This window comes from Octopus bimaculoides, chromosome 9, assembly GCF_046866305.1.
Source record: "Octopus bimaculoides isolate indiv1 chromosome 9, ASM4686630v1, whole genome shotgun sequence".
Lineage (NCBI taxonomy): Eukaryota > Metazoa > Mollusca > Cephalopoda > Octopoda > Octopodidae > Octopus > Octopus bimaculoides.
In genome coordinates this window covers 7,121,661-7,141,224 of record NC_142936.1, presented here as the reverse complement: position 1 = coordinate 7,141,224, position 19,564 = coordinate 7,121,661, and the positions used below count along the sequence as shown (strand labels likewise).

At 36.6% G+C, this 19,564-nt stretch overlaps 1 protein-coding gene and 1 long non-coding RNA gene across 4 annotated transcripts in view; one reads left to right on the top strand and one right to left on the bottom strand.

Annotated features, from left to right (window-relative positions):
* Positions 1-9,187: 9,187 nt before the first annotated feature.
* Positions 9,188-19,564, bottom strand: part of LOC128248691 (uncharacterized) — a 141,500-nt gene continuing 131,123 nt past the window's right edge. For both annotated transcript variants that reach the window (XR_008264850.2, XR_008264851.2), the window contains one exon: positions 9,188-11,920. This is a non-coding gene — a long non-coding RNA (uncharacterized LOC128248691). The remainder of the gene's footprint in view (positions 11,921-19,564) is intronic.
* LOC106873983 (uncharacterized) overlaps positions 16,860-19,564 on the top strand; it is a 61,704-nt gene continuing 58,999 nt past the window's right edge. The window contains exon 1 of one of the 2 annotated variants that reach the window (XM_089357059.1): positions 16,860-17,042. The gene's annotated coding sequence lies outside the window, so the exon portion shown is untranslated. Of the gene's footprint in view, positions 17,079-19,564 lie in introns of both variants that reach the window. The other variant, XM_014921529.3, reaches the window with a different exon arrangement.

Here is a 19,564-nt window from a genome sequence, read left to right as displayed (position 1 = left end):
CAATAATCGTTAAATTCAAGTTATAAGTGGAAGTATATTCTTTTAATCGCTGAAACTAGTCGGCGAAGGGTGTGTGTATTCGTTTATATGTATAAATATATAAATGCCTGAGTACATACATATATGTATTTATAAACACATGTACACACACACACACACACACACACACATATATATATATATATGTATGTATGTAAGATGCAAGCTCTTACTACAAGTTGCTCATGCATTCTTACAAAAAAAAAAAATTCAACATACATATACATGCGTATGCAGACACTCATATAAATATATATATGTATATGTATATACACCCATATACACTCACATACACGTATGCACACTCACGTACAACATCCCTACGCTCAAGTACACACGCACCTATATACCCAATCAATTTTTAATATATATTATATTGTAATATTAACCCGTACTTGGGTACATACATATGCAAGTTTCAGCAATTGGTCTCCCCCCTACATGAATTAAAACACATAACAGCATTAACAGTACGTAGATAAATGCTAACTGCAAAATGCCAAACAATGATCAAGCAGATACATAACTAAAAGAGAATGTACAGTTAATATTAAAGTGTTAAATAATTATTTCGTTGTGCGGTGGGGGGATAGTGAAATGAGTAAGTCCAATAGTGGGGGGGGGGGGGCTCTCCAATTAAACAGAAGTAGCCAATGTTGACTTAAAGTGGTTTAGAATAAACTAAGGCGAAACAAACCAACAATAAGTATGGAATGGTAAGTATGTTACAAAATACAGACAAATTCATTCATTATTATGGTGGAGGATCAAGATAGTATTAAGTGGGGATGGTAGGGGAGTGGATTCTTGTGCACTCTATAGTCTAAATTTATGATAGGAGTTAAGGGAACTGGCATTATATGATTATAAGAGGGTGTAAAGGTTATGTTGAGGAGTAGTAAAATGAAGCAGTCTAATATGATATAATATAAGTCAATTGTTGTTCGTTAATATTTCTCCATTTTCCGGTTTCTTTATATAAATATAAATATCGAAGAAGGTAAAGAGAGAGAAAATAAAAAGCTTCTGGTAATGTAGAAAAGTTTAATAAAACCTTTATATTTCAGGCACAAAAGCCCATCTTCAGAAGAAAAGAACAGTCTGAGGAAAGCAGTTATGTAGGTTCCGTTAACCCATTCGAATTTGAATATATATATATGTATATATATATATATATATATATATATATATATATATATATATGGGAGAATATACAAAAAATAACAACAGACGAGGACAGGTGGTGTAAATAACAAAAGTATATATTAGTATGACGCTCGGGAATACGGAAAGTCTTTGACGTTTCGATATATATATATATATATATATATATATATATATATATAATAGTAAGATGCAAGGATCCAAGTGTAGGAACAATAACAGTCACAGGTTTCTGGTATTCCTATTCACAACTTGGAATAAAAATTACTGAAAAAGGACAACAATCCGGGTGTAAATAAATATTTTGAACTGGACTTACTTGGAGCGTTCGAAAACACGTCCGATGTGTTCCGCAACAAATATTATAATAATAATAATAATAATAATAATAATAATAATAATGATTTCATTTATTTTCCACTAGGGCGAAAGATGAAGGGGACAATACAAAGACAGACATAAAGTGGGGGTTTATATATAATAATGAAATGATAAATTTAAGAAAAATTTATAATATTAACTTCAATAAATGAAATATCAAATGTTTTGGTAGTGACTTTTGGCCCACCCTGTGTATGTTATAGCGCACTAAAATATCGGCCCATGAGTCACTCTGTTGCTTCTGCTGTATATATATATATATAATAATATTAGGGATAAAAATCCAAATTTACAGGTAAAAACTCAATTAAATTAAATTTATCAAAAATTAAAATTAAATTAAGTTTAACAGTATATAATATATAAATATATAATTTAGAGAAAAGAACCAAAGTTCATGAACTCATCCATGAAAATCCACAGTCTTATTACTTTGTATTTTATTATAGTTCTTTTTAGTGTATTTGCTTATTACTTTTTTCTATATGTGACTGTGGATTTTCATGGATGCGTTTATGAACTTTGGTTCTTTTCTCTAAAATTATATATATATATATATATATATATATATATATATATATATGTATGTATATATATATTTGGCGGGAATGGCAACAAAAGAAAGAAAAAGACCTCGATATTATGCAAATAGAGGAATGTATCTGTAAAGATATGTGACACTTATTCAGTAGCCATGATAAAACTCCGAGTTTCCGATGCTCGGGCGGGGGTCCGCTCCAAACATCTCTTCAGCTATCCGGCTACCGGAGATTCTTTTGAAAAAAAAAAAATTTCTCCGGTAGCCGGATAGCTGAAGAGATGTTTGGAGCGGACCCCCGCCCTGGCATCGGAAACTCTGAGTTTTATCATGGCTACTGAATAAGTGTCACATATCTTTACAGATATATATATATATATATATATATATATATATATGGAAGAATGTACGAAAAAAACAACAACAGACGAGGACAGGTGGTGTAAACAACAAAAGGATGTATTAGTATGACGCTCGGGAATACGGAAAGTCTTTAACGTTTCGAGCTACGCTCTTCAACAGAAAGAATACGGAGACAAGGAGAAAAACACGGAGAAAAAAAATTGAATAGTGTTCAGTCAACGGTCAATCATAATATATATATATATGCGTGTATGTATGTATGTATGTATGTATGTATGTATGTATGTATGTATGTATGTATGCATGCATGTATGTATGTATAATAAACGCAATCACTAATGCCACCGCTGACGCTGCAACCATTACAACTAATACAACCATACTGTATAATTTCGACCACCATACTCGTTATTTCTATCATCACCCTTTCTAGACTGCATTTCAAATTATTTCTGTTACAACATATGCTCGATGTGTTCACTCCAACTCACATTCTACCAATACAAGTCTAATTTGTTCACGTCTCCTACTCGTTTCTCCGCTTAACAGCGCTGATTGCTGTTACATCTCTAACCACACGTCTTTCCATGGTGATTATATTATTATATTACCTTTCACTCGTCTTTAACCTTTCACATATCTAGTGTCACCCTCATGCAACCTTAACGCCTCGTTTGAACTGCTTTTGTGAACAGAGGCCTCGAAAACGTCTGCCAAAGGGGACATCATAAGCTGCTCTCTTTCAACATCAACTTATCATTACCGTTCATATAAAAGAAACCATCTTTCACAGTCTTCGATATGCATACATATATGGACATGTACACACGTATATACATAGCTACACATACACATGCATTTATTTTAAGTGCTCATTCACGTTTAAACATATACGATTAGATATCAATACACATTTATACATTTGCATATTGAAACACACAGACATACACACATAGGTATGTATGCATATATACACTTATGAACACTTATATATATACAAGCGTTAGACATATACACACATGAAATTAGATACATATTGATATGCATGCATATATATAGATGCGCTTATATAAATACATGCATATGTTTGTTGTCAGTAAACGGAACTCCGTCGGTTTCGATGATGAGTGTTCTATTGTTTGATTCAATGAATTAACCTGCTTATTAAATTAGCGTGTAATTAGTCGAGTATTCTTTGAGCTACAAGTACAACCTATCCTGTCGCCTCCTCTGTCCTCACCATGTGTATAGATGAAGATCCTTCTCGAATCATATAGACACTTGTGACTGGTTTCCCGGTTTCCGTGGCGTGGATATTCCCCACCTGGACGGGACTCCGGTCCGTCGCAGGATTAATCCTTTTTCCCAGCTGAGTGGACTGGAGCAACCTGAAATGAAGTGATTTGCTCAAGAACACAACACGTTGCCCAGTCCAGGAATAGAAACCGTAATCTTACGATCACGAGTCCAACACCTTAACCACTAAGCAACGTGCCTCCCCCACCTTGTGTATACACGCACCATTTCCCCTTGTCTTCCCTTCAATATGTGACAGTGAAGACAAAATTAATTCAAGTACTGGAACAGCTACGTTGTTGACTGCCCGGGTATTGTGTTTTATCGATCTGATATTATGATAAAAATGGAACGGTTCCTGACTGTGTGAGTCAACGTTCTTATTTCTTTACTGCCCACAAGGGGCTACACACAAAGGGGACAAACAAGGACAGACAAACGGATTGAGCCGATTATATCGACCCCAGTGCGTAACTGGTACTTATTTAATCGACCCCAGTGCGTAACTGGTACTTATTTAATCGACCCCGAAAGGATGAAAGGCAAAGTGGACCTCGGTGGAAATTGAACTCAGAACGTAGCGGCAGACGAAATACCGCTAAGCATTTCGCCCTGCGTGCTAACGTTTCTGCCAGCTCACGTGTGTGCATGTATGTATGTAGACGTATACAAAAATACGCACGCATACATATATAAATGCATACACACATATACATACATGCATATGTATATATATATACATATCATATCATATATCTAAACATATATAAATGCCTTACATACATACATACATACAAACGTACAGATGTATATATATACATACATAAATGGATACATGCATACATATGTAAATACATACATATATATATATATATATATATATATGTATATATATATATATATATATATATATATATATATATATATGTATGTATGTATGTATGTATGTATGTATATATATATATATATATGTATGTATATATATATACGTATCTAAATGCATACATACATATGTGTACATACATATACAAATATATACATATAGCCAGCCATCAACTCACTCATATCTCATAAAAAAATCCAATGAAGCTACAACAGACCACTTCCATGTTTTTGCCAGATTTGTTAAAGCCATGAATCATTTATGAGTATCAATATTGTGTAGCAATCTCGTTGGCGTCTGAAACCTGCGAATATTTAACCGCCATCTTAGTTTTATATTCTGCGTACACACATATGTATACGTAACTATATATCCACGCGCGCACACTCACGCACATGTATCTATATGTAGGGGCAGGCTTAGCTGTGGTAAGAAGCTTGCTTCCCAACTACATGGCTCCGGGTTCAGTCCCACAGCGTGACACCTTGGACAAGTGTCTTCTATTATAGCTTCAGGCCGGCCAAAGCTTTGTGAGTAGATTTGGTAGACAGAAACTGAAAGAAGTCCGTCGTATATATATATATATATATATGTATATATATATATATATATATATATATATATATATATACATACACAAATAAATAAATATATATATATGTGTGTGTGTGTGTATCTGTGTGTGAGCTTTTGTGTCTGTGTTTGTCTTCCCATCACCACTTGACAACTGGCGTCGGTATGTTTACATTCCCGTAACTTAGCGGTTCAGCAAAATAGCCCGATAGAATAAGTACTAGACTTTTTAAAAATAAGTCCTGGGGTCGATTTGTTCGACTAAAACCGTTCAAGGCGGTAATAATAATAATAATAATAATAATAATAATAATAATAATAATAATATATATATATATATATATATATATATATATAGGTAGGCGCAGGTGTGGCTGGGTGGTAAGAATCCTGCTTCCTAAGGGTCTTTTTTATTAGAATCTCGGGCCAACCTAAACCTTGCGAATCCTTATAACCAAATTATGTATGCACATATACATATACGTATCTCCGAAATGAAAATTCTTATGAAGACTTTTCACACGTCCATATATCAGTCTGGTAACTGACAGCTACAATATCATTTATTTACTTCCTCTCTCACACTAATTCTCTCAAACAATTATCTACAGACTAACAGATTCGTGTAAAAGTTCCAACTTTCTAAACCAATATATTTCTTACAATTCTATTGTTTCCTGTTAAAACTATGTAAACGAATACCTGAATAAAAATGTTATTACAAATGGACCGGCGCATGCGCGTGTGAATATATGTATGGTGAACTCCGTTGTGTTAAGGAATCTAATATTACTTTTTGTATTTGGTGTAAATTTTAATTTTGTGCTTAATGTATTCTATTTGTATGCGAAGCTTCTGAAATACAATCGTTTTATTTGATCTTCAGTGTCTTCTGAGAAATTCTAGTATATTATGTTACCGTTTAATTTGATGTTTGAATGGGCAATAAGACAGCATTTTATTTTAGTAAATATTGACGGAGAACTAGTTACAACATCCAACGTCACTTGTACTTGTATAGATGGTCAAGAAGCTTAACATTAACCGCAACAATGTAAATTAGCATCCTGCAAACGCAAAAAGTTGGAGGCCAACAACAAAATCACTTGGTAAGAAAGGGGTGTTTGCTAAGTCTACAATGCTCAGGACAGGTCTTAGTATGAGCTCGGGGAAGATAACGGAAACGCCTCTCTTCTCCCTCCCTTCCCCTGTCTGTCTGTCTATCTGTTCCTGTCCCTGTCTGTCTCTTTCTGTCTGCCTGTCTCTGTCTGTCTGTCTGTCTGTCTCTCTCTGTCATTCTGTCTGTCTGTCTGTCTCTGTCTCTCTCTCTACCTCTGGCATCACAGAGAAATTCTGTCAGCAGAAGCGAGGATATTGCGGGATCTCAGATTGAAAGCATCACCTAGCTCCGGGTCAGCCCTGAGTTTAAAACGGTTTGATACGGCCACCATTTATGCTTTATTTCCCAAACATAGTGTACGTAAGCTTACATACATTATGTAAGTCAGTATGATGTGATTTGGTGGAGGTTTGCCCGCTATGTTTATGAAGTCAAGCAACTGCATTGACACTCCTTCGTTGGTCCTGACATTCTGTTGTTAAGAAAATGCGAAAACAAAAGGCTGTATATAGCCTCAGTAACACAACTACGTCTTTAATCTAGAGAAGGACAAATGTTGCATTGGAAACCATCACTGTTGTTAACGCTGCTAATCTTGATCGACGTGGAATTTTATTTTACTTTTTACGTGCGCAAAAAGACCAGTTGCTTTGAAACAATCATTTCACAGTTCTTCTTGAAAATTGATTCGAATTTATCGATGATCTTTTTGTAAAAAGAAAATTTTGAACTCCACAGAATTTTTGACAGGAGTTAAAACGTTGCAGATTATTTTATTATTAGTACAGCCGTTAAGAACTGCCTCGAGTGGTGAAGGCAAGAATAGAATAATACAATGGATACTCAACTGTGGTGTGTGAAACTCTCTGCATGTTTCTGAGTAATATTCAGTATTCATGGTGTTGAATGTATCTGTCAAATAAGCTGCAAGAAGGTGCCAAGTCGTGCGTTTCGTTTGTTTTACTCGAGTTACGTTTATTTTGTATTGCTGAGTTTAGCTCCACCGAAGTACGGCTTGAATGTCTATGCACCCACTTAGCATAACAGCAACCGTTATCGCCGACCCTCAGATACCAAAATGGACGAAGATTCAATATGTATAAGAGACTCAGTCCTAAGAATCAGGAAATCGCTCGCTAATAGCACACAAGATCATCTGTCTATTTTTTTGTTGAGCCCTAGGAATCATAAGGACGGTTATCCGGCTTCCATGGCGTATAAGTGGTCAAGATCACAACGCTCATCTTGAAGAAGACGCCCGTCCAGTACAGGGTTCAAGGCTAACGATTTTGAGAAGAGTGGACAAGTCCATTATATTAACCCCAGTATTTAACTGATAGTTATCTAAATTGACCCCCGAAGGGATGAAAGTGAAGTTGAAGATGTCAGATTCGAATTAAAAATCTAAAGAGCTAGAAATGCTGCTGAACTTTTCTCTCGACGATTTTGCTAACTCGCGGCATTCATTTCGCCATTTAAATTTCCTGTATCTGCTGCTATTACTAAGACCTCACCCAGAAGTTTTATCTCATTAATACGTCATGGTTTCCACATTGTTGTCTAACTGTGACCGACATGTTTTAAATTTCTCTTACCGCTACGTTTTCATACGACCTCTGATCAGTTCTATTTCAAATTGTTTCATCCTTTTCCTTACTTCATTGAATAACGTCTGTTGTTCGATATATCGAAAATAAGTGTGTTTTATAAATTGCTTTGATAATTGTTCTCTGACTTGCGTGTGACACAACAACAGATGCGACATGTATGTCGTTAAGTCCAGGAATTCATTGGTATTATTGTTCCATCACGATGTCTTTCGGACACAAATTATTCTTTCTAAAAGAATTATTCTTATCAAAAAATTATTCTGATTTTGATACAAGCGCAGAAATTTTGAGCGGAGGGGATAAGTCGATTACACCGGCTAACACTTTATTTTATCGACCCCTAAAATAAGGATGAACGGTAAAGCTGACCTCGATGGTATTTGAACTCAAATGGTAAAGAATCGAAAGAAAATTCTGCTACGCTCTAACGAGATAACTCACCGCCTTCTTCCAGGAATAATACTAGTTCGAGTAAGAATTCACCAAAACAACAAATAACACGAAGAAGACACGTTTACTATTTTTACGTCCGCTACTTTTTTGTGCAAGTCTGGAAAACAAACGATATCATTCAACTAAATCGACTTCAGAATTCCCGAAATGTGAAAGGAAAAGTTAATCCCAGCGATGTTTCGACACAGAACATAAAAGGTCGGAACTAAATACTACAAGACATTTTGTCCCACTCTTTTATGATTTAGCCATTCCACCACCTGATGGTATCCACATTGATACAGCTTTCTCATATATCATGAATGTTTGGTTCCTAAGAAGAAAAACAAAAAAAAAAAGTGAGCACCATGTTAATTGAATCCGTGTTAAATGAATAATAGACCACATGAGTAAAATGGGTTTCGTTCCGAGACCCCAAGTTGTCCTGAGCAGTGTGGATGATCGATGGGGCAGGCTTTTGGTGTCCAAGTAAAATCTTTGACTGATCCACAACCTGTGATGTCACAGAACAATCCGTGATAAACGTGACGCAGTTCGCAATGAGCATGTCCTGGTATCCTTAATCAGTGTTGAATAAATCAGTGATAAACGAGGATAATGAAAACATTTGCAATTCTAGATACTTTAACAAAATTTTTCTCAGTTTAAAAAAATTTTTTTGCCATTGTTGAAAAATGACCAAGTTATAGAGAGAAAAGGCCAAAAAAAAAAAACCATAATAATAATTAAAAATAAAATAAAACTAAAAAAAGAAAAGAAGAAAAATCAATAATATTTATTTGTTTATTCTTTAAGAATATATACTTTTGCTTTTTTTCCGATCATTTTGAAAATGCTTGCTTAAAAGAATTATTTCCTTTAAACACTAACTGCCACGTCATAATGTTTTGTACCGGAAGTTTACGAACGAATAGCGATCAAAGCATTGAAAATCACCAGACGTATGTTTATTATCATTTTTATTTCTGTTGTTATTTAAAACAACAATGAAATAACATTAAAAAAAAGATATATACAAATAAAAGAAATTCTTCTGCTTTTTCTTTTCTTTTCTTCTTCTTATTCACGGCGGACAAAATGATTAGCAGCATTTCATCTGTCTTTTATGTTCTGAGCTCAAATTCCGTTGAGGTCAACTTTGCTTTTCACCCTTTCGGGGTCGATAAAATAAGTACCAATTGAGAACTAATGTGGATGTAATCTACTTGCCCCTTCCCTTAAAATTGCTGGCCTTGTGTCAAAATTATTATTATTATTATTGTTATTATTATTATTATTATTATTATTATTATTATTCTCTCTCTTTACTTGTTTCAGTCATTTGACTGCGGCCATGCTGGAGCACCGCCTTTAGTCGAGCAGATCGACCCCAGGACTTATTCTTTGTAAGCCTAGTACTTATTCTATCGGTCTCTTTTGCCGAAACGCTAGGTTACGGGGACGCAAACACACCAGCATCAGCTATCAAGCGATGTTGGGGGGACAAACACAGAAACACAAATACACATATATATATATACATATATACAACGAACTTCTTTCAGTTTCCGTCTACCAAATCCACTCACAAGGCTTTGGTCGGCCCGAGGCCATAGTAGAAGACATTTGCCCAAGGTGCCACGCAGTGGGACTGAACCATGTGGTTGATAAGCAAGCTACTTACCACACAGTCACTCCTGCGCCTATATTATTAATACTATTTCAAGATTGATGTTACTCCTTCAGAAAGTAAAAACAAAAAAAAAAAAAAACACCAAAGAAGAGTGCGACTGTTATCGAATGAACAATATTTCGACACGTCGATATCTCTAACGGTGATTGCTTCTTACTCTCTAACAATTATTGCTCCTTCTGTTACCCCGGTAATTCAGACTAGAGACAGCTTCTTTTATTCATACATTGGACGTCCATTTGTCGGAAATATTACCTGTGCAAAGGCATGTCTCTATAGGCTTACACCATGGCTCACTCGTATGCCATCATAATTTTCGTGCTTGCAGCTATTTTAAGTTTAAACTTCAGCTAATTGATGTCTTATCTAATTTCTTATGAGAATTTGTTTTACATTATTTACATTTGACGGATATTTGTCCTCATCTTGTTTGTTGCTAACACAACGTTTCGGCTGATATACCCTCCAGCCTTCTTCAGGTGTTTTGGGGAAATTTCGAACCTGGGCTCTCATTCCTAAGGTATTTTTCGATGTTATTATTATTATTATTATTATTATTATTATTATTATTATTATTATTATTCAAGTCACTGCCTGCAATCGGACTTGGAATCTTGGGGTTAGTAGCCCGCGCTCTTAAACCGCTTAACAAGACGAGGACAAATATCCGTCAAATGTAAATAATGTAAATAACGTACTTAAAATTCCTCCTCTCTTCAATATAGAACTGTATTATCTAATAAGAATTTGTTTTATTTCAGATATAATCGATTTGCCATCTTTTCTTTACGATCATAGTCAACAAGGGAACGTAAGACGTTTTTGTGGGTTGGAAAGATGGTGTTAATAACTGCCACTTGATATAGTTTCCTGACATTCAATACTCCTCAGTCACCTCTTATAATGGTTTACAATTGTTGCCTATCAAACTTACCGTGCAACACGTAGCATTTTTCTTTTTCCTTTTTCTTTTCTTCTCCTAAGTATATTTTTCGTATTATTTTCTGTGAAATTTATAGTTTAGTTACGCTTCAAAAGTTGGCATTGCAAATGCGTTAAAAATACAATAATTTTTCGTTAATTATTTGTGGTCAGTCATTAATATCATCTAAACGTGTTGCCCTTGTTCCGAAATGAAGTAAATATTATTACTCGGGTATAGTTTTTGCATGACTGGAATGGAACCCTATCACAGTAAGCTTTAAAGAAATGCACACATAGCAGCCATCTTGCTTCAGCAGCTGTCGTCTGCCACGAACCAATTTGAAAACAGTCGCCTTTCAAGCATTAGTGTCTTGTTTTACAAGACATGCTATTCCGATTTTAACACGTTCATCCATAACATACGGATGTTGATAAAAAAATCAAAACATAACAGATCGCAAAAGCAATAAATGAATAAACAAATATGAGAGAAAATAAGAGAGAAAATAGAAGAAATCAACAAAGGAATTATCAGACTAACATCGTATCGCGAGCGTAAGAAGAAAATATTTTTTTAAGCAAATATTTTTATTTTCTGACATAGTTGTACTTGTTACTATCGTTGTTGTTTCATCATGTTTGGGTTTTTTTATTCATTTATTCATTACGTTGTATTGTTATTGGTTCAGCCGTAATAATTTGTTATTGCAAATGGTGGTGATTCACTGCGATTCATTCGTGCTATAGTTGTCATCTTTGACGGACGTTTCTCTTTCTTTGTGGGGGTATTTGCTTTATAGTCTGTATGTGCTTTGATGTTGCTATTGTTGTTACTGTTGTTGTTGTTGATGAAGAGGTTTGGAGGAGGTGGTGTAATAATTCTACAAGCTTTCTGTTGTTTACGCTTCATTGCATTTTACCCGGACAGGAAAAAAAAACGAGATGAAATAATATTTTAAGCAAAATAAATAAACAAATATAATAAAACTATGCTTGAACGAAAGTATCAACACCGTTCTGGTTAGATAGAAATCGAACTATTGTAATTACTATGAGTTAGTATGGAAGATGTTTGAATCAGAAATCAGTGAATAATAATAATAATAATAATAATAATAATAATAATAATAATAATAATAATAATAATAATAATAATGATAATAATAATAATCATAGTAATAATTTCATCTATTGGCCACTAGGGCCGACACATAGGGGACAGTACAGTAGACGGAGATAGTGGGGGTTTTACACAAAACAACGAGTAAGAAATTAGGAAAGTAATAACAATAAACATTAAACAAGAAAAATATAACAATGAAATTTCACCAATAGGAGGAAGTATGACCACCCAGGGTCGGCTCAGGTACCCCACCAATCCTGAACCACCCCATGGCTTCGAGGGTACTCGGGAAAGATAGATCTCTTTTCCTCAAATTCATCAGCCTGCAGGCGCATTATTTTCTCCACATTCACCCACCTTTCAGCAAATGTACTGGGGGTGGGGAGGGCATCACTTCTCTCTCCACCCTCATCTTTCTTTCCAAGTGAAATTTGAAAAAGTTGATGAAAGATTGGCCGAAGAGAAAAGTGTCTCTCTTCAGTCCTTTCAACCTGGTCCACCATACAACCACTTCCGCTACTGCTACCAGACAGAGGAAAATTCCCTGCTCTTCCTGGTCAAAAGAAAGCGGCAGGTCAATCTTCACTATGAACTCGGCCGATAGCCGGATCTGTCCTTCACGAGACAACAACTGATTCACATAACTCCACAAGTCAGTAATGCATGGACACTGGACGAGTGTATGCACTACGGTTTCGTCGCTCTGCGCGCGTCTCGGACAGGTCCGTCTGACAGCATTTCTGTGCCTGTAGAGTTTATCTCGAACCGGCAGTGTCCCCTGGTAGCACTGCCAAGCGAGGAATTTCTGGAAGTTATCCATCGTCCCAGGCTCAAAAGTCCTCCTGGACAGACTGGTCAGTTCAACTTCGTCGACGTCCAGCGCCTAACCGAGTGCGTCATCGCACTTTCCCTCCACTAACCCTCTGCAGCACTCAAGAGTTGATATTCCACTGGCCGATTTTCCCGTCTGGTAGAGGGCAGTGATTGCCTGGCAACATTACAGATGCCGCTCTACCTGTCTGGGACAACTGTTCACCGTTTAGGCAGAATATCTGAACATGCCGCAACCTCAGCGCATGTCTACGCATCATTAGCTACGGCATGTCCAGCCCTCCACGTATAGAGTGCTGACAGTAGGTGGACCGCCTCACCAACGGAACATGTCCCCTTCACAAGAATTTGAAGAGGCAGTGCTTCCATCCGGTGTGAGTGACGATGAGGATGATGACAGTGATGGTGGTGGTGGTGATGGTGATGATGACAGTGATGATGGTGATGGTGATGGTAATGATGATGATGGTGACTGTGACGGTGGTGGTGGTGGTGATGGTGATGATGATGATGATGATGATGATAATGATGATTTATTTACTACTAGGGTTACGGATGAGAGGAATAATAGCGAAGTCATACATAAGATCTGCGGGTTTAAACAGATAAATCGAACGAGAGAGGAAAACAATGAAATACGAGAATAGGACTTCTTTATTCGCCATTAAGGTAACGAATGAGGTAACGAATAAGGTAACGAATAAGGTAACGAATAAGGTAACGAATAAGGTAACGAATAAGGTAACGAATGAGACACAACGAAGACAAAGCACAGCAGAAATGTTTGCGGCAACAGCAACATTACGGCGACATTACAAACAATGGCGAGGATTGACAGATTTGGCGGGCAAGAATGAAGTGGAGGGGTGGGCGGGAAAGAACAAAAATGGAGAGAGGGAAAGAAAGATGAAGAAAAAGAAAGGAAGAAAAGAAGGAAAAGAAAACGAGGAAAAGAAAAGGGATGAGGATGAAGAAAAAGACGAGATGATGGTAAAATGAAAAAGAACAAGAAGGGAAAGAGAAGAAAAGGAAAAAGAAAAAATGATGAAGCGAAGAAGATAGAAGAAGGAAAAGAAGAAAAAGGAGGATGAAAAAAGACGATAAAAAAACGATAAGAAAAAGAACAAGGGAAAGAAAATGGAAGAAGAAAAATGTGAGGAAAAAAGGATGAAAGTGAAGACGATGAAGAGTAGACGATTATGAAGAAGAAAAAGAACAAAGAAAATAATGAGTAAAGAAAGAAAGAAAATACGGTAAGAAGGAAAAAAAGAAAAGACGAAGAAGAAGAAAAGAATGACAAATACGAGTGTCAGTAGTAGTAGTAGTAGTAGTAGTAGTAAGAGAAGGAGGAAGAAGAAGAAGAAGAAGAAGAAGAAGAAGAAGAAGAAGAAGAAGAAGAAGGAAGAAGAAAAAAGGAGGGGAGGAGGAGGAGAAGAAGGAAGAGGAAGAAGAAGGAAGAAGAAAAAAGGAGGGGAGGAGGAGGAGGAGAAGAAGGAAGAGGAAGAAGGAAGAAGAAAAGAAGGAGGGGAGGAGGAGGAAGAGAAGAAGAAGAAGAAGAAGAAGAAGAAGAAGTAAAAGAAGAAGAAAAAAAAAAGAAGAAGAGGAAGAAAGAGAAGGAGCGGGAGGATCAGTTATCTTGTGTGTAAAAAAATACAATTGTAAATAAATACCAAAAACAAGAACAGCAACAACAACAACAACAACAACAACAATAATAATAATAATAATAATAATAATAATAATAATAATAATAATAATAATGAAGATGAATGCGAGACAAAGCAATGAGGAATTGCGGAAATGTCGTCTGAAAGACATCCTGATCTTTATCCGGATTGTTTCCATTGATCTGGCAGACATTGGAATCGATAGAGATATTCGATTGGAAATAACATTCAACAATGGCCTGCTGGTTACGGTGATATCCTTCAACACAACCTGATTCTGCCTACTACTGTTGCTACTGCTACTTCTACCGCTACTACTGCTGCTACTGCTGTTGCTGCTGCTGCTGCTACTACTACTACTACTACTACTACTACTACTACTACTACTACTACTACTACTATATTTCGATGTATGTGAGTATTTCCCTTGTAATTTGTTTGTCTCTCTGTCTCTCTCTCTTTATATATATATATATATATATATATATATATATATATATATATATATATGTATGTATGTATGTATGTATGTATCTGTAAAAATATGTGACAGTTATTCGGTAGCCATGATAAAACTCCGAGTTACGGATGCCGGGTCGGAAACCCACACCGCTATCTCTTCAGATATCTGGCCATTGAAAATTCCCATAGGAATTCAAACCCCAAAGAATTCCTCTCAACACATGGCTATGATGCTCCTGTAGGAATTTTCAATGGCCAGATAACTGAAGAGATGGCGGCGTGGGTTTCCACCTCGGCATCCGTAACTTGGAGTTTTATCATGGCTACCGAATAACTGTCGCATATTTTTACAGATAAATTCCTCTATTTACATAATATCGAGGTCTCTTTCTTTCTTTTGTTGTCTTTTCTATCAATCGCGTTCATACACACATAATTTTTCTCGTCTGGCCGTAAAGCCTTTTCTGTTTGTTTTCCTGTCTTGTTTTTTGTCCGCCACTACATTCCTCCATGGCTAGATTTAATTTGCGTATACAGATTTAATCTGCGATCCATGGGACGAGCCGTTTTAACGTTGCGTCCTGCCCGAAGCTCGTCGAAACGCCGGTGTTAAAACGTGGGTAGCTGATGAAGTAGAATGTTCTCTATGTGGCTCGTGTGTTCTCGTCTACGTTTGTTTGCAATGTCCTGTACCCAGATATGCACCTATACATACAGGTGGATGTCGGTATGCACATACCTGTACGTATATATGCATATACTCATTTACTTTTGTTTTTACATGATTGAACGCAGCGTCTCACAAAAATTGTAAGTAGCTTTCGTAACTTATCCTCCGACGCTACTCTATCTCTTTCTCTTTCCTTTCTCCCCCCCCCTCGTTCTTCCTCTGTACTACTACGTATCTCGCCTTACCCCTCTTGTTCTTCCTCTGTTACTACTACGTATCTCTTTTTTCCCCCTCGTATTTCCTCTTTTTCTTTTTTCCTCTCGTTGCTCACCATTCTTCTACTTCCTCCCTCTCTTTCTCCCTCTACCACTCTCTCTCTTCCCTTTACACCGGCATGGTCACATGCTTCCGGTCAATAATCCTTTCCTTCCTTGGCTTTCGCCAAGTAACACACGCCACCACTTTGTCTCTCTCGGTTCCGTGCCTCATCGCGTTCATACACACATAATTTTTCTCGTCTGGCCGTAAAGCCTTTTCTGTTTGTTTTCCTGTCTTGTTTTTTGTCCGCCACTACATTCCTCCATGGCTAGATTTAATTTGCGTATACAGATTTAATCTGCGATCCATGGGACGAGCCGTTTTAACGTTGCGTCCTGCCCGAAGCTCGTCGAAACGCCGGTGTTAAAACGTGGGTAGCTGATGAAGTAGAATGTTCTCTATGTGGCTCGTGTGTTCTCGTCTACGTTTGTTTGCAATGTCCTGTACCCAGATATGCACCTATACATACAGGTGGATGTCGGTATGCACATACCTGTACGTATATATGCATATACTCATTTACTTTTGTTTATATATATATATATATATATATATATATATATACACACACACAACAAACCCCATTAAAACTATAAAATCCCTGAATAAGACTAAACCTTATCGGAACTAGACTGTTGGTAGAGGACTGTTTCGCTTCTTCTCCGTAACTATCATCATCATCATCATCATCATCATCATCTCTTTCTCTTCCTCTCTCTCTCTGTTATTAGCACGAAAGAAAACCCATCAATTCCTTGGAATAAACAAAGCAGGATATAAACGGTCAGTGACGTCACAATCATACAATAACTAACTACCAAATAGCGTCACAAACAGATTCTAATTGCTGTCCACATTAGAACAAAGCAGAAGATTGACGACGGCAAATATCTAAGAACCCAATTGGTGGGGAAAATGGTCGCATCAAAAGAAAGGAACTATCGTTTGTCAAAAGGTGAAGATGACTACAAACAACTAGAACGATTTTGTGGTAATATAGCGTATCGTTTTCATTTTCCTTTCGTACTTTCCACCTATAGTTTCTTATATTATTTACATTTGACGGATATTTGTCCTCATCTTGTTAACACGTTTCGGCTGATACATCTCCAACTTTAATAATGTTAAGGTCAGTAATGCTTTCGTTTCTCAAGCCCATCATTCCTCGTGAAGCACAGGTCGTCGACAACTTTTCTCCGTTGTTCTAGATTCTGGATTGTCTTTTCTGCTTCGCTCCAGTTGGATCCCTTGCAGTTTTCTTTCGAATTTTACTGCACCATGTCATATGTTTCCATGAAGAGAGAGGCCTTCCTCTCCCAGGTCTAGTTTTGGGTTTCCATCGATCCTTCAGAAAATGTGTAAGGAGTATTAGCCCTACGCAAGCGAATATTTATATCTGGTAAGTGTTGGTCCATATTGGTCTGATTTCAATCGTCTGATTATCCCAGCATGGAACCCTCCTACTCTGTGTCCAGTCGTTTGAGCGAAATCAAGATGAGAAAAGTCATTTTGAGTGAAGTTAAAATTATGTATATTTTGAGCCTTAGTGGAGACGCAATGGCCCAGTGGTTAGGGCAGCGGACACGCGGTCATAGGATCGCGGTTTCGATTCCCAGACCGGGCGTTGTGAGTGTTTATTCAGCGAAAACACCTAAAGCTCCACGAGGCTCTGGCAGGGGATGGTGGCGAACCCTGCTGTACTCTTTCACCACAACTTTCTCCCAGTTTCTGTTGTGCCTGTAATTCAAAGGGCCAGCCTTGTCACACTTCGTGTCACGCTGAATATCCCCGAGAATTACGTTAAGGGTACATGTGTCTGTGGAGTGCTCAGCCACTTGCACGTTAATTTCACTTTTTTAAAGACGCTTTGAGCGAAGTTGAGAAAAATAGAAATCTATTCGAAATCTACAATTTTTATGTACAAATAACTACACCTTGACAACGGATAAATAAAAATTTATTAAAAACCGACACATTTTAGTGTAAAAAGAACTAAAAATTCATGGCGTTTAAAATCGCTGACATAGATCCTAGGGTCATTGGGGCTCGCATGCCATTACACCACAACAAGGACTTGGCAGAAGGTCAGTAATATCGTTTATTACAGAAGAACCATTCAAAGGAAATACTTCCGTCTGCGCCGTTCTCGTGTGACTTATGTGACAGCCAGAGACAAATATTATAAAACAGCTAGGACATAAATCTCGAACATAAATCCATTTTCCCAGTAGAATTTATCTGTTCAGACAAGTATTAAACGAAAAATATTTCACCTGGAATGTATGCTGAATTTTTGAAGAGGTCCCAAAAAGTGTGACGTACGTGACCTTGCTCAAAAATAACGTTTTTTTTTGTTTTTTTTTTTACCTGAAGATATTAACTGCTAATTCCTCTGAAATTTTCCGGAGCAGCATAAGAAATCGCCATGATGTTTATTACTTTGAAATTTAAAAAAAAAATCGATAATGGGTTTTCTGGACAACAGTGTTTGTGGTCACCATTCTTATCTACCTTATTTCATGTTAAAGACAACGCTGCCGGACATTGATTTATGTCGACATATGTATATACGTAAAGGTCGAACAATTTCTTCATGGATGAAATTTCTTCATTTGTGTATTAAGGCTACTAATGGTTTCAAATTAAGAAAATATTCTAATATCTTAACAATTTTTCAAGCCGATTACATGGAAGAATGGTGTTCGTCTCCATTTTGGATGAAAACACACACACATATATATATATATATATATACCTATAATTTAATCACGTATATACACATATATGAACAGTTTATGTACTATATATATATATATGTGTGTGTGTCTGTGTGTGTACGTGTGTACAACATTTGTACTATATATATATATATATATATATATATATATATATATATGTGTGTGTGTGTGTGTGTGTGTGTGTGTGTGTATATATAAAGTGAATAGCATTTATACACAGAGAGGTGACCCTTAACAGGATGCCTTACATTCTAGAGAGGGCAGCCAAACCCAAACCACGAAAAAAATGTGTGTGTGTGTACATACATAAACACACACACACACACACACACACACACACACACATATATGCATGTATATTCGTATTTATATATGTTTTCATCGAAAGTGGAGACAAACAACATTCATCCATTTGATAGGCTTGAAAAATTAAGATATTAAGATATTTTCTAAGCATGAAAACGATGGTAGCCTTAATACACAAATAGTTGAATTGCAAATACAATATCCTTATGCATCTCACTTCTATATTCATTCTCTTACTTCCCCCTGTGTGTGGGTGTATGTGCAAATGTATGTGTATGTAAGTGTGTACGTATATGCAGGTGTGTAAATGTGTGTGTGTGTGTATATATATATATATATGTGTGATTAGGTGTGGGGGGGGGGGCACACCGTGCCAGCTGTGAAGGATGTATAAGGTGACCTCAGTTCGAAGGATTCCCTTTTTGTCTTCTTC